Raw genomic sequence first — 22728 nt, forward strand, 5'->3', positions numbered from 1 at the left:
ATGAGGGTGTATGTGACTGTCTGCATGGCTGAAACCATGAGTGATCCAGTGGCTTGTTGGGTTAGTGAGTGTGTAAGTGAAGGTCTGTAGAAGTGACTGAGTGTGTGTATGGCTGTGTTGTTGAGTGAATGGATGTGTCAGTGGTGTATGGGTGACTAACAGGATATGTGAGAGACAGTGCAGATGAGTGTTTGAGTATATGAGTGACTGTATGTGTGAGTGAGGGATTGTGATAGTGGCTGTATGGGTTAGTGAGTGCATGTATGAGGGGCTGTGTGGGTGAGTTAGTATATGTCAGTATCTCTATGAATGAGTGAATGGGTGTGTGTATATCTGTATAGGTCACGTCAAGCTGTTTCAACAACCTCTGCATCCTCTGAAGGATCTTTAAATGGATCCCTCGAATCAAGGAAGACAGTCACCCACGCACTCATAACTAGCAGATTAGACTACAGAAACACCCTCTATGCCGGCATTAAGAAGTCTCTACTCAGCAAGCTCCAGACGATACAGACCACTGCAGTCAGACTCGTCCTCGGCATTCCCTGACACATCAGCTAACACCTACGGAACCTTCACTGGCTCCCCGTCGTGAAGAAAGTGACATTCAAGATACTTACCCACATCTACAAATGCCTCGAAGACACAGGACCTCAATACCTCAATGAGAGAATCACCTTCCACATAGCCAAACTGAACCTCTACTCCACCAACCTTGCCGTCACCGTAACCACGCACATCTGCAGGGCCAGAACAGAGGGAATAGCCTTCTCCTACATCACAACCAAGACCTGGAACAAGCTCCCGATCGACTTGAGACATGCCCCCTCCCTCTACTCCTCCGGGAAGGCGCTCAAGACCTGGCCATTTGACTGAAAGGAACTGCTGTCTCCCCCCCAGTGCCTTGAGACCGTAGTGCAATTATAATTCACTGATTGATTGATTGTAGGTGAGTAAATGGCTGTGTGATTGACTCATACGTGAGTATGTGTGCAATTAGCCCTATGAGTGACTGACAGTGTGTGAGTGACTATATGGGTATGTGAGTGGATATATCAGTGGCTGTAATAGTGAGTAAGTGAGTTGGAGTATGAGTGGCTGTATGGGGAACTGAGTGGATGTGTGTGCAGACCTATGAATCAGTGAGTGGGTGTCTAAGTACTGGTATTGGTGTGTCAATGGTTTTGAGAACGTTAGTGTTGAAGTTGGAGTGGGTATATGACAGGTCATATTGCAATGTGACTAGGTGCGTCAGATATTCTATGGATGATTTCATCAGTAATGTCATAAGTGATATCATCAGTAATGTCATGAGTGATGTCATTTCAGATGTCATAAGTGATGTCATGAGTGATGTCACTCACAATGTCATGAGTGATGTAATATGTGAGTGCATAAGCAGTGCATTCCGGGGGCACAAGTTATAGTTAGCTCTTCTAACTATAACTGCTGAATTTCTATGGTTTTGTACTAGTGAAATGTTGCCTAACTATAACATTCCATTTCAGTGAATTTCTAATTTTTTTCACTCAATTTCCTAACTATAATCCCCCTGTGACCTTTGTTTTTTTCAGTGAATTTTCAAGTTTTTTTAAATTATAAATCCTAACTATAACGTCACTGTAACCTTTTGTTTTTTCAGTGCATTTCTAAGGTTTTTCAAATTCTATTTCCCAACTATAACATCCAAATAACCTACAATGTTTCTATTTTATTGTTAAGGTTTTTTAAATTGTATTTTCAATATAAAATGGCTCTATAGGTGTCTTTATATTAGCTTGTATATTCTTCAGTGAATTAATTCACGATTTTTTCTTTTCTTTAAATTTTTTATATTTGCATTGATGCTGAGATACCCCAAGTGATGTCGCGAAATTGCATGTTTTTGAGGTAGTCTTAAACATATATACATAGACAGACTTCACTTAATAGCAGACACTAGTTGTATATTAATGTAGAGTTTATATTTGAGTTTCTGTGATGGTTTTGTGAAAACACGTCAATGTGATGTTTTATATATTCGTGGTGACTCTGTAGACCGCGTCATCGTCTGTAGTGCACCGAAGTGCGCATGTTTATTCAAAACTCAGGGACAAATACTTAGAAATATTTTAATTGATATTTGACACAAGTTGTTTCTTGATATATTCTTTAACCCCTTGCCTACGGGGCTGATTCCCCTGCTGTGCTGGGGAGAGGGAGGGGGCGCACAGGGTTCCAGTGCTCATGATGAGTTCAGCTCATCATGAGCCACGGTGACCGTGTGCTCATGATGAGCTGAGCTCGTCACGGCCACACCCGTTTCTGTAGAACGTTCAGCACAGCGGGGAAATTAGCCCTGTGTGCGAGCGTTGCCGCCGTTATGACAAGTTCAGCTTGTCATGAGCACACGGCCACCGTGGCTCATGACGAGCTGAGCTCGTCATGAGCAGGGGAGGGGTTAAACTTAACTTTTAGATGAATTTTTTCAATTAGAAGACTTTTATTTGGTGTTTTGTGTGATCGCTGAGATACTGGAAGTCCCGATGACGTCATTAACCCCTATGAAGTGTTTTTAGTTAAGTGTATAACACATATTTATACATATTATATTGTATGAAACACATTTGAGGTTTATTATCAGTTGATTAACATTTATGTTTGACTACCTATTTTCAAACAAAGAAATATTATTGTATGATACACCTTTAAACTATAACATTGGAAAGAACCAACCCATACACCTCTCTGGTTCATTCTCTGAGAGCACTTCAGTGAGAGAAGATGTCCGGAATATTCTGGTGTAATTTTAATAACTTTATTAAAGAAATGGCAACTCAAACAACAGAACAACAACATGGAGAAAACCAGCAACGACAGGAAAACTAGAAAGTCCAGGAACTACATTCTGAAGATAAGGGGCCTCTACAGAAAAAAGCAGCCTCATATTGGAGTTCTTCACTATTCCATCTGGAAAATCCAAAACTGTGACAAAAATCGTGCAATTTGTGCGAAGAAGTTGTCGAGAGGTACAAACAAAAAATACTCTTGTGGCACAACTACAATGCTCTGCCATCTGAAAACTTTCCACAACAAACAAATTAAAAGCTGTGAAGAGACAACCACAACGAGAGGCTGAACGCCCATCTACATCTTTAGCATGTGTATCAACACCTGGACAAGAGAGCCTTTCTGAATTTCATCAACAGTCTCAAGATATCTCACCTGAATGCAGCTGGATGGTCACCTATTCTATTGACTGTGGAGTTGTGGTTAGTGATGGTGAGCAGAGCATAAGAGTTTCCGCAACAGTTTCAAGACTCATAAATGTTGATTTAGTCTTTGGATCCTTGGAAGTATGCTCATACTTTTGCCAGTTGCAGTTAAAATGTCCTTGAAAAAAATAAAAATAAAAAATAAGTTGCAAAATTACACACAAAAAAACCAAAACATTTTTACAGTTATAAAAAATGGAATGAATGGATGAGTGTTCAAGTATGTCTATAATGTTTGCAATAGTGAATGAATGTATGAGTGGTGTATTAAAGAATGAATGAATACAAAAGTGGTACATGGATAATGGAACAAGTGCATTGGTAGTGCCTGAGTGAATAGATGAGTGCATGGGCAGTGCCTGAGTGAATGGGCGACTGCATAAGTAGTAGCTGAGCAAATGGATAAATGCATTGGTGAAGCCTAAGTAAATGGATGAGTGCATGGGTACCTACCTGACTGAATTGATGAGTGCAAGGGTAGTGCCTTGGTGATTAGATGAGTGCATGAATAGTGACTGGGTGATTGCATGGGTGCATGGGTCATTGGATGAGTACATGGGCACAGCCTGAGTGAACAGATGAGCATATTTATAGTGCCTGAGTGAATGGATTAGTGCAAGGTAGTGCCTGGGTGATTGCAAATGTGTATGGGTAGTGCTTGGGTAAATGAATGAGTGCATGGGTAGTGCCTCAGTGAATGGGTAAGTGCAAGAGTACTTCCTGAGTAAATGGATTAGTGCAAGGGTAACGCCTGAGTGATGGGTGAGTGCAAGGTAGTGCCTGGGTAATTGGATGTGTGCAATGGTAGTTCCTGGGTGATTGGGTGAGTGCAGGGATAGTGTGTGGGTGATTGGGTGAATGCTTGGATAGTGTGTGGGTGATTGGATGAGTGCATGAGTACTGCCTGGGTAATTGGATGAATGCATGTATATTGCTTGAGTGATTGGGTGAGTGCATAGATAGTGCCTGGGTGATTGAATGAGTGTATGGGTAGTGCCTGGGTGACTGGATGAGTTCAAGAGTGCCGTTCTGGGTGATTAGTTGAATACATGGATAGTGCCTTATTGAATGGATGAGTGCCAGGGTAGTGCCTGTGTGACTGGATGAGTGTATGAATTGTGCCTGAGTGATTGGTTGAGTGCATGAATAGTTCCTGGGTGTTTGGGGTACTGAATAAGTGCATGGGTAGGGTCTCAGTGAATCGATGAGTGCATGGGTAGTGCCTAATTGAATGGATATGTGCAAGAGTAGTACTTGGGTGATTAAATGAGTGCATGGATAGTGCCTGAGTTATTGGATGAGTAGTGCCTGGGTGATTGGAAGAGTGCATGAGTAGTGGCTGGGTGACTGAATGATTGCATGGGTAGTGCCTCAATGCATGGTTGAGTGCAAGGGTAGTGCCTGTGTGATTTGATGAGTACATGAGTAGGGCCTGGTTGATTGTATGACAGTATGGGCAGTGCCTGAGTGAATGGATTAGTGCATGGGTAGTGTCTCGTTGATTATATGAGTGCATAGATAGCGCCTGGGTGACTGGATGAGTGCAAGAGTAGCACCTGGGTAATTGGCTGAGTACATGGGTAGTGCCTCATTGAATGGATGAGTGCAAGGGTAGTGCCTAGGTGCTGGGATGAGTGCAGTGATAGTACCTGGGTGATTGGATGCTTGTATGGGTGGTACCTGGGTGAATGGAGTAATGCATTGGTATTGCCTCAGTTAATGGATGAGTGCAAGGCTGGTGCCTCAGTGCATGGATGAGTGCATGGATAATGCGTGGGTGACTGAATGAGTGCATGGGTAGTGCCTGGGTGAATAGATAGGCATATCATAGTGCCTGGGTAAAACGATGAGTGCATGGATAGTACCTGGGTGATTAGATGAGTGAATGGAGAGTGCCTAGATGATTGGATGAATGCATAGGTAGTGCCTGAGCGAAGGATGATTGTAAGGGTGATGCCTGGGTGATTGGATGTGTGTATCAGTGGTGCCTGGGTCAATGGATAAGTGCAAGTGTAGCTCCTGGGTGATTGCATGGGTGCATAGGTACTGCTTGAATGTATGCTTGACTTTATGAGTACTGCCTGGGTGATTGGATGACTGCAAGTATAGTGACTGGGTCAATGGATGACTGCAAGTGTAGTGCCTGGGTGAATGGATGAGTGCAAGTGAAGTGCCTGGATGAATGAAAGAGTGCAAGCATAGTGCCTAGGTGATTCCATAACTGCATTAGTAGTGACTTAACCAAGGCATGACTCCATAGGTAGCGCCTGGGTGATTGGATGCATACCTGAGGAGTGGCTGGGAGATTGGATGAATTGAAATGCAGTACCTGAGTGACTGAATGACTGTCTAGGTAGTGGCAGGTGATTGGACGAGTGCAACTGCTTTGCCTGGGAGTTGGGATGAGTATATAAGTAGTGACTCAATTATTCTATTCGAGATTAGTGATTAGACACACACAATATATCTCGACCTCTAGTCACTTTGAAAAAATATAAACAGCCAAAACTGTATAAGAATTTTCATTTTGAACATTAATCAACCAAACAACATACAATATTTTTAACCAAAACTTTAATTCCACATAGTCAAATATTTTACTGTTTTTTACTGTTTTCAGCTTTCATACGTCTTCACTTTCAACAGTGCTTTGTATGAAGCATTATTATTAAACAGTGGGAAAAACAATCAATGGATTGTGCACAGTATATCATTACAACTATGTCATACTGCTCACTGCACTCACTACAAGTTTTTTTAATACTGGCTTGCTATATTCTCCTTAGAACTTCATTTCTAGAAATAGCAGATATGAGTTTGGTAACTTTTTGGGTAGTCTTCATTTGAATGTCACGTGTATATCATTGCACTCTGTTTATCTTGTTTGACATCTTAAATATAGTGTGTAGTTTCCAGAGGTTATATTAACTCCTTCATGAAATACGATTGCTATAGTTGTGAAAGATCTTTTTGAGATAGAAATTTGCAGAACTTTAAAGTTTGTAATTTCAGGTCCTAATATAGTACCATCCACTTTGCATCGTTGTAGCATGACTGTGACACATTTTCTATACCTTTGTAGAAACAACGTTGACCTAAGTTCTAATATGCAGTTTGGAAAGGTCATATCTTGATGGACGTTTGCAGTTACATTTTCAAAGGGCACATCTTTACAGTCTGGTAATGTCAAGTAGAGGAATAATTCTGATTGATTTCAGTGCTAGGTGTAAATTCACAATCTTCACAGTTATGGATCCATTTATAAGTTAAACCAAATAATTAATTGATAGTCACATCTTCTTCATCAGGCCTAGCAATACAATTAGAAATTCTTGAACATCCTGCTGAAGATTTTGTGGGAACACTACTGATCCAGTATAGTCATCGGTGAGTTTTCTCATTCCAGTAGCTGAATGTATAATACTTCTGTCAGTTCTTAATTCTTCAAGTAAACTACACAGTTGCGAAGACATTCTTTTATCTAATGTTTCTTTAATAAAATTTGTGAAATGAGGCAGTGGAATACAGTGTTTAACACTACATTAACATAACAGTTCACTTCAGATTTATTATTAAAATGGTACTCTTCTTTTTCCTCATTGTGCTGTAGTTTTCTTTTTCCTTCCTTCTTGTTGTTTTTCTTTTTGTTCATCTTTCGGTTCAACTCCGATAGATGGCTTTGATATTTTCCACTTTGGACACAGTATTTCTTTTTTAACCACCGGATACTGGTCTAAATGAGGAGCTTAATGAGCTTTTAACCGATTATACTTCATTACACCGCTCACATCAGCACTTACTTTCGTCTCATCAAATTCATTCAGAAATAACCCAGACAATGTTTTAATTCAAGACAAATCAACACATAACATTCCTTCCTTGAATACACTGTTACCAATATTAACAAGGGGCCAGATTCACAGAACTAACTTAAGACAAAATCCTAAACTTACTACCGCTTTGGTATTCACAGAAGGCACTTACTCATTTTGGTATTCACAGAAGGCACTTACTCATTTTGGTATACACAGAAGGCACACGCTCATTTTGGTATTCACAGGAGGCACTTACAGTTTTGGTATTCACAGAAGGCACTTACTCATCAATGAATAAGTGCCTTCTGTGAATATCAAAATGAGTAAATGGTAGTAAGTTTAGGATTTTGTCTTAAGTTAGTTCTGTGAATCAAACCCACAACCTTTATCTACTCCTAAACCATGCGATTTGTGAATAGTTACTGCATAGGCTAAAGACACTGAAAACTTCTTTCGCTGGACATACAAGTCTTTCACAAGTAGGAAAAGTACAACGCATCTACCAATCTGCTTAACTTTTGCAATATAATCAAATTTTATAGCTGAGTATTCCACATCATTTATGTTTGGATAATTAATCAATTTCATAACTTTACCCATTGCACCATTCTCTAATGCTTCTTTAACATTTAAATTACGACATGTGATTACTGTCATGAAATCACACGCAGCTGTGGGGTAAAGAAGTTTCATGCCTTTCTTGTAAGGTTAACAGTAAAGATTAGCTTTGTCTGTGTCACTGCTTGTTTGTTCCTGTAGCCTGCATCGATCTCCCTCCATGGTGTAGCTCTGCACGTTGAACTAATTTTAATAACGTTCTCCGCTGACAAGTGAAAAGCAACCAACGCCCTGATTCCAGAAAACCATAAAAACCCTGCTAGCAAACTCGGAGACGCTTCGCTTTCTGCTTATCGGCGTCTTCACGAGTGTTCCTGTCAGCAGCTCCTGGACCCGTCGGACTTCGGCATCTGGCTTCCCCGCCCTCCTCCTGCAACCCATTCCTGGTAATCCCTCCTAAAAGCTGAACTCCTTACCTGCCCTTCGTCTTCTCCGGTCATCTCCTCCGTATGCCTGCATCTCCGGTCAGGTTTCCAGCGTTCTTCCTGGCATCGCGTCTTTGGCCTGACTTCCGGTTGGCTCCTCACTCGGACAACAGCTTCCTGGAATAACAGTAAGGTCGCGTCAGAAGCCATCAAACCTTGCTAAAGACAATCTATATCCTTTTAAGAGACTCGTGTTTATCGAACACTGGCAATTCACTAGAGACAGTGTTAACTTTGGAAACAAGCATTGGCAAACCGTAAAAGACCATGAGAAAACGAACATTGGTAAATTGTATTGTAAAAGGCTTTTCTTAAGGTCTATTCATTTGTGCAAGTAGTAACAGAAACTGCTTAAAAGAAACTAGTGCAGTATGATTAGACAATATTGTGCTATTGTTAGTAAATAACTGCATGAGGGTTTGTGAATGCAGTTGCTGAAATCTGGCAATAATTTGAAACCATTGTAAACTCACAGCATCTAGAGAGGTTCCGAGAATTAGGAACTTTCTGTGTTCTTTTGTTTCTTTTTCTTTCCTCTTGTTTTAAAACAGAAACTCCTTTAGAAAAGTCATCATACAATTGCAAGGAAGGGCTAATGAGTGGTGTGATATTCCTTTAACCCATAACTAACCACTAATAGACGATTAGAGTTATAAGATATTTTGTGCACTTATGCCGAGTGTCTTTTTTCACTAAGTGTTGTTTTTGGCATTTATATTGAAGGTTGCAAACTACCAAGCACCTGGCATTGTAGAAGTGTTAACCAGGGCTTCAAGTTCATTTGGTATGTACAAGAAGATTAATGCTGAGGAGTAATATATTTCATTGATATAGGCAAAATAATCTATTCCTGATTTTATTGTTATAACTGTATGTTTATTCAGCAAACGGACAAACGAAGTCTCTTTGAATAAAGAAGCCCAGAACACTTCCAGAGAGAAAACCTCGCTGAAATCTCAAGAAGAGATCCGGTGTTTTTTCTTGTTTTCTCTGTCCAATTCCCCATTCCCTTGGGGGTCAGTCAGCTTGGTCAAGTTAAAAACACTCTTGCTAACTGGTTGACTCACTAGGGACTTGGGAGATTGCATCGCCAAGAAGAAACAACAGGAACCTCGTGAGCTTCGCCTGACAATTACACAACACTTTTTACAGATACGTAACTGTTTTTCTAATCCTGTAGTTTTCGATACAGACTTTTTTAAACTATCTAATTTTGATTGCAGTTTTTCTGTTAGTAGCACTATAACTCCTTCATGTTCCATTTTATCATTTGCTCTAATGTCAACGATCTCTTCTTTTTTCAGTTGCAATAATTGTTCACTGAATTTAATACACTCCTCAAGTGTTGGCATCGAACAAACAATAGAGTTCTTTTCCGTAACAAAATTATACATTACTTCCGCAGCTGAAACATTACTTGGAATCAAATTTTTGATGAGTCGAGTTTGTAATACCGACTTTTCCTCTTTTGTGATGACTCCCACTCTTATATCCTTTCTTATATCTCCATAATGCATATCTGATGCTTGGCACTTGCTTTGGATTAACTAATTGTATTGAAAGTTTTCCCAAATATTTACATTTCCAATACTTGCTAGTGAAGTCTTTGTTTCAGTATGTATTAGTTTCTTGAATTCAGGTTGGCCTTTTACGAGAGTTAGCTGTAGCAGGTCTCCAAAGACTATCAAGTTTTTTCCTCCAAAAAGTGCACCAAAGTCAGTTTTTCAGATTTGCTGCATTCTTAATTGCAATAAAGCTAGCATTAGGTGAGATACTGTTAGAACCTGGGTCTCTAGTTGGCCGGGGTATGTACCCTAGTCCAAGTAGGGACCACCGCTTCCGACAGGGTACCTTGGCACAGAGCAGGAAGGCTTAACTTCAGAGGCAATGTGTAAAGTATTTGTGCAACACACAACAACGATGACGCAGTAAAAACATTCACGAAAGGAACACCACACCGGTTTTATGCAAAATAAAAATATATTTATCTAGAAAATGTGCGAGATACCAAAATTGGTAGGGTCCACTAATATATATCTTTACCATCAAAAAGGGGTCAGTATAGTGTCTTGGGAAAGTGGACCACAGTACTTCTTCACTCAGGAGAAAAGAAAACATTTCCTGACGTACACTGGTTTGTCACGAGAGATGAGCTTGTGGACTCAGTATTTCCCAGGCTGCATGTAGTATGGTAAAATAGTCACCAATAGACCCCAGTACTGGCCTGAGGTACCCAGTTCATGATTCCCAGAAAGAAGCAAAAAGGTCTTCAGTTGGCTTGTGCCGACAATGCCCAGATCAAGAGGTTACGGAGGGCATTGCACTATTTGCCCTGATCATAGTGGCACCAGCGCAGGTCACCCCTTTGCGCTTATGGGGTTGTTGGTAGTGTGTTCTTAGCTTGGCAGGGGGCCAAAGCAGTGCAGAATCACTAGCCTGCGAACTAAGAGAATGCCCCGGTATGCTGGTTGAAACTTGGGAGGCCCTGAGGCAGGTAGAACAGTCCTGCAGTTCTCTATTAACTGAGGCAGTCCCCGCCAGTCAGCCCCGTCCACCGGGGGCATAAATGCACAGTCCCAGGTAGGCCCGCTAGCGACTTACAGGGCTCTTGCCTAATTATGGCGATCTCCGGCCCGGGCTTCACTCGCAGCCCACACACCCCGGCTAACCTGCAACCTGCCCCTCTGTTGAGGCGTTACCTGGAGAGGCCTTGCGGCGCAGGATTCTGTCTGAGGGCGATCCTCCGCCCAGAGGTTCTCCCTTCTTGTGGGTGCAACTCCGGAGAGTCAGAGCAACTTCCAGGGGTCCGGCGAGGCAGGCTCCTTCTCTCGGACCCTCCCCGGCCTCCGGCATCGCTCTTCCTGTCCTGGCCAAATCGTGGGGGAGCCCTCGAGGCAGCCGCCAATCACAGCGCTGCCTTTTAATGACGAGCTGGGAATCCTTGAAGCGAAGGGCCATTCCCAGCGCGGTCCAGGGGGTGAAGTCAAACACCTATCAACCTATTTTACTTCTCCAGCATGGGTTCCGGTTTGGAAGTATCACCGCTACCCCACACATAATATCTAAAGCATCCTCTGTTACTTTATTAATTGGTCTACTCACATTACCTTTTTTTCTGAAACTTGACCGGGTTGGAATTATCACCAGTGCAGGGATTCCTTATTCCATCAATTTCACCTTGAGGCCTGAAGAGTCGGAGTGCACTGTTTCTCTGACAAAACACGTGTTGGCTGGTTATTTGTTAAGATTTGATGTATTAAAGAACCCAAGAAATCAACGTGAAATGTTTGTTTTAAGTGTCGTTGTAATTGCCTCTACACTGTTTAATTCTACTCTATACATGTGCACAGGACTGTTGCTAATGTTGTGTGTGGTTGGTTCTTCCGCCACAAAGTAAGGGGTTAGTAGGGTCGCCCCTTTCCTGTAAGCACGGTAACCAAATAACTTATATTAGAATTACCTACGTGAATTTGCAGAGCGCCTTTATTTCCTAAAAACGAAAACCTTAGTTTCTGGCAGCAGTCTTCAGATGAATGTCTTTTATATTTGAGTTTGCCTCCTGCAAAAATTCGAACAGTATATTCAGCAGGGCCCAAGTAGGTGCTCCTAGGTTCCTTAACATGCGCTTAAGTTCAACATGATGTCGATACCAATATTCATTAGTCCCACACTGACATGCCATTAGGTTTATCATATTGTATTCCAGGTGCTCATCTTTACCCTGAACTTTCCCCAAAGTTCTCTAATTGATATTTTATGCAAACTAACTCCTGTTTTTAGAATATGAATTACAGCATATGAGAGGCCAAACAAGTCACTGGCGAAATCTAGGGTCTTCTGAATAAAGTGTCTACTACATCTATACTCCCAGCTGGTATTTGAACAGGCGGCTCATCATACCTGCTACCTACTCCAGTAGGAACAAGATGTGGGAAACACTGAGCTTCTAAACCTTTTTCCCACACCCTTAATGGAGCTCCTTTTGCCTCCTTTATTTGAAACAGCTCAATGGCATCTCCAATACCCTCTTTAGAATATAAAGGGGGATACTATAATGTTCATACAGTTCTTCTGTTCTGGACTGATCCACCTTCTCAATCTGACCTGTTGCTGGAAATGTCAGATCCTCCACATGTGTGATATCTTGCAGGTTTTCCACATTTCTATAGTAAACATTGTTTTGTACCAGATATAAAGTTTTTTTTTAAGTTTGGTAACATCTACTAACTCCTGCCATATATTTTTCTTCGTAGTAGGCACACCATTTACAAGAATTACCCTTCCTTCCTCTAAATCTCGATTTACCCCTATTCTTTTCAATGTTTTTCTTGACATCTAATCACAAATGCACTACTCTACCTTTTAGACCTTTCTGCAGCTCTGTTGTGGGTAATTTGCCTGTCTTTGGCTCCATGCTTACAATAACCTGAAATGGATGTATAGTTTGGATAAGAATGGATCATAAATATTTAAACCTTGAAGTATTACTGGGATGGGAACCAGTCATAACATGCTATGCAGAGCTCTAGCAGGTAATTTATTATAGTCAAATTTATTGTAGCAATACTTACATATAACTTATCTTGTGGACTAGTCAATTGTTTTTCTACAAATAAGTACAGTGCAATCTTTTGCCAATTTTCTCTATTTCACTTTTTAAATATAAGTCAACAGTCCATGTTTGATTCTTGTAGTGAGTGCGTTAACAACATATACAAACATACTTAGGTTTTTCAGAACATAGGTGCATATTAGCAAGGGCGTCTTCGCCGCTTTAGCTGCACTTTTTGCCGTTAAAGCGGCAATATTTTAATTGCCTTTCAGCAAGTTGTCGCTAACAGCTGTTAGCAACAGCTTTCTAGCAAAAGCGACCGTTTTGGGGGCCGCTTTGCATGTCAGCGATATTTATCGCTAATGACATGCAAAGTAGGTGTTCCCGACCAAAAGCCTGTGGAAACAGCCGCTAACAGACCTAAAGCCTATTAGCAATGACGCCCGGCCCCATTTAGGGATGAAAAAAACTGCGCTAACCGGGGTTATTGCAGGAATTTTTATACCTGCTAAAATCCTGACTTAGCCATTATCCCTAATGGGAGGTGGATTCCAAGGCTGAATCCTCGCCTACCTATTAGCAAGCTTTACTTCTGTTTTTGGTGGATTTCGCCGCTATCGCTGGATCTTTAATCGCATTGGAGATAAACGTTGGTAATAACGCATTATCTCTGCGATAGGATCCAGCGATAGATGACAATAAAAAAATATGTGCTAAGTGTGATTTACGATATTTATCGCACGCCCTTGCTAATATGCCCCATACTGTCTTAAATATTACATTCTATCCTTCAAAAGTATCAACTGTAGTACCTGTGTCCTGTTCTGCAACTCCTCCTGCTATACACTCTTCAGTTTCCATAAAGTGTTCTTCTGGACCTAAGAAATGAAACTGCATATCATCACAAACCTTTTCTACCTCTGCCATGGTACCATGTAAAAGTGGCATATTAATTTCTCCTAAACATAAAGCAGAATATTTCACATAGTACACCCTCCTAACTAAAGTTCGCATTGATGAGAGGTGTACAGCCAACATCCTAAAATGATGATAAGTACCTTGGCACATTTTCTATGATAAACAAGCTAATATTTGTCTCAGCAAATTTGTATGATTTCTCAGCTTGCAAGGAGCCAAACATTGTGAAGTACTTATTTTGTGTTTCAAACTTTGCCTCTGGAATATAATAGCAATTTTCCTAATATATCAATGGATTGCTGTGTAATACTGCAAACACTACTACAATTCCATTTGCATGCAGGGGCCTGGCTACCCTCCTTGTACCTCTTCTGCAATAACGTATTCCACATTTCTAGGTACCATCACCTCTTTTGCTCTAGGACTGCCATTCTTCATTTCTTAACATTGTCCTCTTTCATAAATAGCATGAACTAATGTGTTATCCTGGAGATAGCTTTCTTCCCTAAAAAGGCTCTGTTCTAAACATATGCTCCATTCTCAACTAAAAACTGTACAAAAGTTACTTTTATTCTCTAATCTTTTCTTCTGGTTTTGTCTCCACATGCACAACACTATTTTGTCAAGAGTCTTCATTCTATTTAGAATCAAAATGAAAAGCTTCCTCTTCAAAGCAAAGGCCTTATCAAGTACTCTCTATACTTGTTCTTTCTGTTTCAGTGCATCTCTCATTCTTCTTATATACTTTTTCACATTTCTCAGTAGATTTACAACCACTCCACTATGAAACATCCTGGCTCTAATTTCTTTAAACTGCTGCTGTATCTTGGTTACGGTATGTCAATCTTTTTTACTATCTTTTCTGTTCTTGCAATGTAAACTTTGTCCACCCTGATTGTTTCTCATAGTCATGCTTTTTTCTTTATTTTGTAATCTTTGCAAATGTCCACATATATTTTTAAGAAATTACTTTGTTTTCTTACCAGTAGCTTTTTTTTTCTTTCACTACTTTTTCAGCACTTTGCCCCTTTTGTAGCTCATTTCTGCGAACATACTATAGTTGCTTCAGATGCATTTACGTCCAAGCTCTTGTGTGTACTATGTGTGTACTTATGTAGCTATTGTTCTGTAAATAAAAAAGTATATTTACATTTTTACCCTAGCCATTGTACCAACTACTTTACTACTGACTTACATATAATACAAAAACAGTTTACATGTTAGTTTTAAAACTACTGATGAACCCAGTTACACTACTGCATGCATTTACTTCAATATAACAATATAACAAATCCAAAGCAAAACACAAAACTTTATTTATTAGTTATCTTTTGAAATGTTAGCACTCTTTTGTACAACACAGAGGCACTATATCTCACGTCTTACTTATGCATGGTGAAAGAACAGTTTATTCCTTCTGTTGTAAATTTTAAAATGATCATCAAGCCAAGTGGGTGTACTTAGAAGCCCTATGCACTTTCCGGTGCGTCACATCAGCGGCGTAATGTGGTACTCCATATTCACAAGGCCACGTAAAGCCACTCTCCTTGGCTTTTCATGGCCTTAATAAATTATCCTTTTCATGCAGCACTTTGCGCGAAAGGAGCATGCTTTGAATGATGCTTTGGGTGTCCCGACCCAGCACTCATGGATTTTGCCACATTCTCAAATTTACAACAATTTGTAAACCTGGGAATGTGTCAGAATACTACACTTCTCCAGGGGAGATGTAGGGAGGTGCAACGAGGAAAAATACTTGTATTTCTCCACATTTTGTCCTCTTTCTATGTGTGTTGCATTCTGCAGCCCTCATAGAAAGCGGAAAATACCTATTGTGATTGTTTTTGTACAGAAGGTGTCCGTTCCTGCACAAAACCAATAATCCCTGCAACACAGGCACCGGTGCCTTCATTAGCGCACAGCAACCAGTTGTGAGCCAGTACAGGGGAGAGCATAGTGATCCATCACATTGTTGTAAATATGATGCATCCCTGTGCTTTGAAAGTACATTCAGAGTCTTAACACTATGAATCCAAAAACACAACATAAGAGCTATTTACATGCCTCTCCACCACTGTGTCACTGGTCTATTTAGTATCTCAGTAATGTTCTACTTCAATGTATCAGATTAAAATTTTGGGAAACAGTGCATATAACAATCTGCACATTCATCTCTATCAAAGCATACAGCTCACTAATTCTTGCATGTAAATGCAAAGAGTGTGTCACAGCTTTCAAATATAATTCACCAGGTGGTTCTAAACAACTTCATATTCCTCAGTAAAACTTGTAAAAATGTGTTTGTGGTTGAATAAATAAATACTTCCTGGATGTTTGAATTTGTGCATAGTTAGTGCCTAGGTGAATGACTGTGGATACAGTTAGTGCATGGGTGATTCCCTAAGTATGTTAGAACTTCATGGATCTTCATATATTTGCAGAGTAACTGACAGCATGGTTGCATAACTATATCAACACGATCTAGGTGTTTGAATGAGTGCACGAGTAGTACCTGAATGATTAGATATGTGCAAATCAATAATTCCATACAAGCATAGATAATGGGTGGCTGATTAAATGAGTGCAACTCTAGTGCCTCGATGATCGCGGGAGTGCATAGATAGCATATAGGTGATTTATAGAGTGCATGGATAGTGCATACATGATTGTTTAAGTACATGCAGAGCACCTAGCAGATTGTATGAGTGCATGAATTGTCAGTGTCGTTCAGTGATTGAATGACTACATGCTGCTGCCCATGTGCGTTTAGTTCAGTGATCAGGTAGTGATGGGGTATTTATAGAACTACAAGGGTAGTGCATGGATAGTTCAATGAGGGCATCAATAGTGACTGGCTGATTAAATGAGTGCCTGACTAGTGTCTGAGTGATTGCATGACTCCATTGTTAAAGCTTGAGAGATTGGATGAAAGTAAGTGTACTGCTGGGTTGATTGTAGTAGTGCAAGAGTATTGCCTCAGTAATTAAATGAGCGCATAGTTACTAGATGGATAATATGTTTACTACAATGGTACTCTCTACATAATTAGATGAGTGCATGAGTAGTGCCTGAGTGTTTGCATGAGTGCATGCATGTGCCTCAGTATTTCAATGACTACATGGGTTTTAAGTGAGTATTAAGATGACTGCATAGGTTTTGCGCAAGTGTTCTAATGACTGCATAGTTACAGTCTTGTTAATTGCATAAGTAAATGGTTAGTGTTGGGATGATTAGATAAATGTATAGGAAGTGCTTGCATAGTTCAATGAGTACATAATTTCTGCCTGCCTGATTACAAGAGTACATGTGTAGTGTCTAGGTAATTGAGTAACTCCATGACTAGTAAATCATCACTAATTTGTTGAATGCCTGACTAGTGGCTGGATGATTGCAAAAGTGCCTGAATAATGTCTGACTGGCCGTGAAAGAACATTCATTGCTGTTAGATAAATAACATTTGTGACTATGTCTCTGACTCATTGGCTTTCTCCTGTTAGTATCAAACTACCTGTATTACTGTATACATGCTTTTCTACTGAGCTATGTGTGAGTGAAGTCTAGATATCACACTTGATATATGATTGCATACATGACTCTCTAGGAGCATGCATTGCTTTGTTAGTAAGAGTGCACATGCCTCAGTAAGTTTCTTAAATGGAAAACAACATTTTAAACATTTTCAAAGCACAGAACCTTTTGTGAATGGCATACCTACATCATTTCTCAAATAATTCTTCTGCTTCTAAAACATATATTCAGCATTTATCAAACCAAGGTTACACGCCAAATGAAGCTAGCACAAGAATTTCCAATGCATTCTGCAGTATTAATCCTCCTCAATTTTAAACAAACCATGTTTAAAAAAAACACCACCTTCATTATATACATGACATTTTCATCAGGCTTACTGAACATAGATCACCATGTAACCATATATGTGATTTCTTAATAGATGTACACCTTCAAGCCATCTTTCCAAAAATATATACCTCTCTACATCTTTATGTAAACTCAAAAGTCACACCATATGTATTACTATGTGCAACCACAAGAACCATATCTCACCATCTACACATATGGAAAAAGGTCATATAATTTAAAAACCACATTGACAGGCACTTCCCAATACATACCTAACAAGTATTACTTCTTTCTAATTTATATACAGGCAGACAACAGGTTCTCATATTTTATTTGTGACTGCACTCCTCCTGTGTAATAATGTTACTTAAATTACTACAAGTACCAGAATGCAAATAACAGATGTATCTATTCTGAACATGATGTTTAGACAAATAAAACATTCTTAGCTTCACATTGCAACTTTCCACAATACTATTATTTTTCAATAAAGTACACAATGTAATAACTAGACACTAATTTATTTTTTTAGTTCCCAAAACATACACCACTAACCTCTTAAACACATACCCTCTAATAGATACAGTTCATCTGATATAAATATTCATATCACTGGGAAACTCTTATTTTATCAAACTCCCATTACATCTTCATTTATAATGTAATGTTCAGGAAAGATTAAAAAGTAATGTACATACCATTTAATTCAGTTTATAAATTATATTGTTGTTTTAGCTCTTTGCATATAGTTTTGACACTATTAGGATTTGTAAAAACTAAGCACAAAATTGGTACACCACTCTCATACAAAGCAACAGTAAAATTCCAACCTCTTCCACTTTGCACTCCGTGATCATGAGAAAGTCAGCAAACGAAATCATGTCTTTCATTTTAGACTACACTATCTCCAATTGTGAATGGTTAGTATCTGTTAATACTTTTCCTCTTTTTCAAAAAGAGATTCCTAGCTATGTGTGTTCAGGATATATTTGAGATGATCAATGAGAAATCGTGAAAAAAGCGTGAGTTCAAACCTATATCTAGCTTCATTTTTCTACAGTTTAAATACTACACAACAGTTCAATACATAGGCCTGAGTAGGAAATTAAAGCTTGCCATTACTTAAATTGTGTCATCACTCCTCAACTTTAAAAATGTTCTCTCTCTTTAACACCCTGTTGCCTGGGCGAATGAGAAAGACAGAAACCAAACTGAGGTAAAGAAGGTTTTATTGAGCTTAACATGTGTCTTCTCCTTGTTGCCAGCCTTCCTGAGGTGTATGGGGTTAAAACTCTTTGTCGGGTAGATGGGTGTCCGGTCCCAGGCTTTCTCTGTTCCTCCTCCCAGTCAAATGGTTTTCGGGTTCCTGGAGTCTCCGTGATGTGGGTCAGGGGAATACAAACAAAGGAAACTGACTTGAGGGTTTAGACCTATTCAAAACCCAACGGGTAGGGGAGTGAGGGGACACCGTAGCAACCGTGACACACTTCTAGTAAAAAGGGTGATTGTGATGGTGCTCAGGGTAAGGTGCAGTAAGGGATTTACAGTGGGTAAGGGTTCTCAGAATTCACTCTGTTCGCCTCTCCCTCCTCCCAACCCAACCCGTGAGCTTCTAGTGTACCTGTGTTAGCCACGCTCCTCCTGGGGCATGGCTGGGTGAGTCGTGGGGTCGTTGGCCTCCTGGTTCTCCTGGCCCTCCAGGTGGTACAGCCACATGGTCGGCACGTTCTTCGGGCACTCTACTTCCTCTGTAAACCGCAACGCTCTATTCACACACCTCGTCCTCCTCTCCCGTGTAGAAACACACCTCGTTCCTGGATTCTCTTCTCCTTATTGGGGAAACGGTAGTAAGGTTGTGTGTGGGCGGAGTCTCGCTGAGTGCGACTTGCCAATTGCCGCAGCCTTCTTCCTGGAAGTCGACACTGCCGGAGTGGATGCTGGTTGTTGTAGGCCAGTCGTCCTGCTGATGAAAAATAAGAAGGGAAGAGAGCGTGTAGCGTTCGACCAGTCTTCGTTGTCTTGGTTTCCCTCTGTCGCCCCACCTCGTCACATACCGTTCTCCCTCGAATACACTATTAGCTCAGTGTACCTAGCAACCCAATGGAACCAGTAGATCACACATTCATCACACATTCTAGAAGGAACATGCTACTTCAAAAGAAGATGCAGCAGGTGTGCTTTACTCCACAGATTCAAAAGCATATCCATGTCTGTATTACATTTCGTTTCTTAAACAACCGCCAATAATAAGACTTCTCGCTAATGCATCCAACACTCTACCTAATTTTATTCACTTTAATGCTGACTGCAGCCAATGAAATATATTTTTTTTTATTTAAAAAAAAAAACAAATCTCCATTTTAACTGCTTTTACTTTAGAAAACTACCTAATTTATCTCCAGCCTTCTCCTTACTACTATTACTTCTTTACTTCAAAATGCTAAGTGTATGGACTGTGGGCCACAGCTATATCTATTAGGCTATAGCGGCTGCAAAAAAGAGATATATTGGCAGGGACTTGGGTTTGCCAAATGTGCAGATTACTTGGTTTGGCCAGAGAGGTTTAAAGTTTCATCAGTTGCTGGCTTTGATTAAATCCATTGTGGATTCCCAAGCTCCTCACCTCATGATTGTGCACTGTGTTGGCAATGACCTGCGCACATTGCCTGGGATAGGGCTGGAAATCCTAATGTAGGAAACCTTTGCAGGACTGATGTCTCTTTCCCCTCACACTGTCTTGAGTGTACTCTAATGTATGCCAAAGACAGAAATGGAAGTGAAGTGGTCTAATCAATTCTGTCCACAGATTGATAAAGCAAAGAAACATGTTAATAAAACAGTTTTAGCATTTCTCTGAGACCATTGCATGGGCTGTATCTATAACAACAATCTGCGTTTTAACATGCATAGAATTTATAGAAATGATGGTGGGCACTTTACAGATGAAGGCCACAGGATGTTTCTAAGTAACCTGAAACTCTGCATCCGGTCTTATGTATAGCAGCCATATACACACAACTAATGCAATGGCTCTTCCAGAGCCACCCTTGTACCCAAAATATTGTGACCCTTATTCTAAAGGGATTTTTTTCTTTCGTTTTTGGGGATCTTCGCAACGACGTAGCTATCCCTGCGGACATGTCACGAAAAACAAATAAACAAAAGCAGATATTAAATGACCACCGACACATCCAAAAATATTATGTACAAAAATCCCTTCTGAACATTACTGTGCACATTTTACTATATACATACTTCTTTCAATGCATGTTTAAACTCATATTGTTCTACTAAGTTTCTTTAAAAAGCATCTTCCAGATCTTTTTTCTGTTTTCGCGGTTATTCGGGATGTCACAATGACGTGGTTAACCTTGACGATCATGCCTTTTCCATAAAGTCTAATCCACACATACTACAGTATTTTAAACACTAGGGGTTTCTTACATTATGCTCGAAAGTCATGTTTTTCTAGAGAGTTTCTATAAAAAGCATCTCTAAAACCTATTTTGTGGTGACTCTGGAGACCGCAATGATTTCGGTAATTGTGATCCCCCGTACATGTCACAAAAACGGAAAGTAAAAGCAGACATTCAATCACCACCAACACATCCGCCCCCAAAAAAGTTGAATAATCCATTCAGAACATTGCACTACATACATTAATATAAACATACTTCTTTCAAAACATGTGTAAACTCGTATTTTTGTACTAAGTTTCTTTAAAAACCATCTTTCAGACCAATTTTAATTTTTCGCTGTTATTTGGGATGTCACAATGCCATCATTAACTGTGAGGATCGTGCCTTTTCCATGAAGTCTAAAACACATATATCCACACATAATACAATATTTTACACACTAGGGGCTTCTCACAGCGTTCTCGAAAGTCATGTTTTTCTGGATAGTTTCTAAAAAAAACATCTCTAAAACCTATTTTATCTTTTCGAAGTGTCTCCAGGGACTGCGATGATGTTGGTAATCGTGATCCCCATGACACATTGCGAAAAGAGAAAACAAAAGCAGGAATTCAATAATCACACCATTCTAAAATTATAACTGTATAATTAATTGTACCCATCACAGTAGATAACTCACTATATAATTAACTCTATAAAACATGTATCAGAATCTCAATATCGCTATAACAATGTGTATTAATGATTAAATGCAATATTTTTTATATTCCCACCAATATTCGTGATGACGTCTGTAGTTGCAACGTCCCTGCGATGGTACATGGGGGCTGCACTGGCAGTCGCAGCGTCATTGAGAATATTGTGCACAATTAAAAAAATATGCTTTGCACACATAACTTAGGTCACTAACAGCTCCATTTCTCAAACATGGGGTCCAAGTACTTCCACTTTGACCTCTAATGTTAGCTTTTTCAGAAAGGTTCTGCCCCGGGGACCGTTCCCTATCAATAAAATGGCAGTCGCAACTTTCTGTTCAGGTTCCGTCCAGCCAATCAGGGCATAACTGTTCGCTCATACATTCACGAATAATCGCGAAACCACCTCAATATATCGGTGGCCAATGATATCACTATAATTTTCAGCTTAAATTTCTCAAAACAGATTTACCCCAAATAAGCAAAATGCACTTCCATGAACTGACGTCTAGCTCCCTATTAAATTTGGTTTACGTCCGTTCAACGGTTCAGGCTGTAGGTGTGTCTAACGTTTTCTATGGGAATTAACATCACAAACACACCTTTATTCCGTGCCCTAAATTCTCATCCCCCACTGCACAACTTACCCTCAAACTTTCCATGAAAACCAGATCCTACCTTGACACTTTTTATTTGGAAAATTTCATGAAGATTGGTCAAATGATGCCAGAGTTATAGGCAAGTGTAGAAAACCTTTTCCTATGGAAACTAGGTCTGAACTATAACTACCTACTGGCGACATATGTATATTCACTGAGAAAATTAAAGGTTACTGGGATGTTATAGTTAGGATTTAGAATTAAAAAATCCTTAGAAATTCACTGAAGAAACTAAAGGTTTTAGGGACTTTATAGTTAGACTCAGTTTTGACTCGTACAAAATCAGAGAAAGTCTGCAGTTATAGTTACCTGAGCTAACTATGACTTACAATGCACTACTTATGACCTCACTTAATACATCACTCATGACATAGTCAATGGCATCACTGATGACATCTCTAATGACAATACTGATGACTTCACTGATGACATCATCCTGTGAGTGTAAGTATTTGGTAAACCTTTCTAAAACTTTAACCTATATACTAAGATACAGCATAAGTTAAATTACTATT

The sequence above is a fragment of the Lissotriton vulgaris genome, chromosome 9 (genome assembly GCF_964263255.1).
Source record: "Lissotriton vulgaris chromosome 9, aLisVul1.2, whole genome shotgun sequence".
NCBI classification, from domain to species: domain Eukaryota; kingdom Metazoa; phylum Chordata; class Amphibia; order Caudata; family Salamandridae; genus Lissotriton; species Lissotriton vulgaris.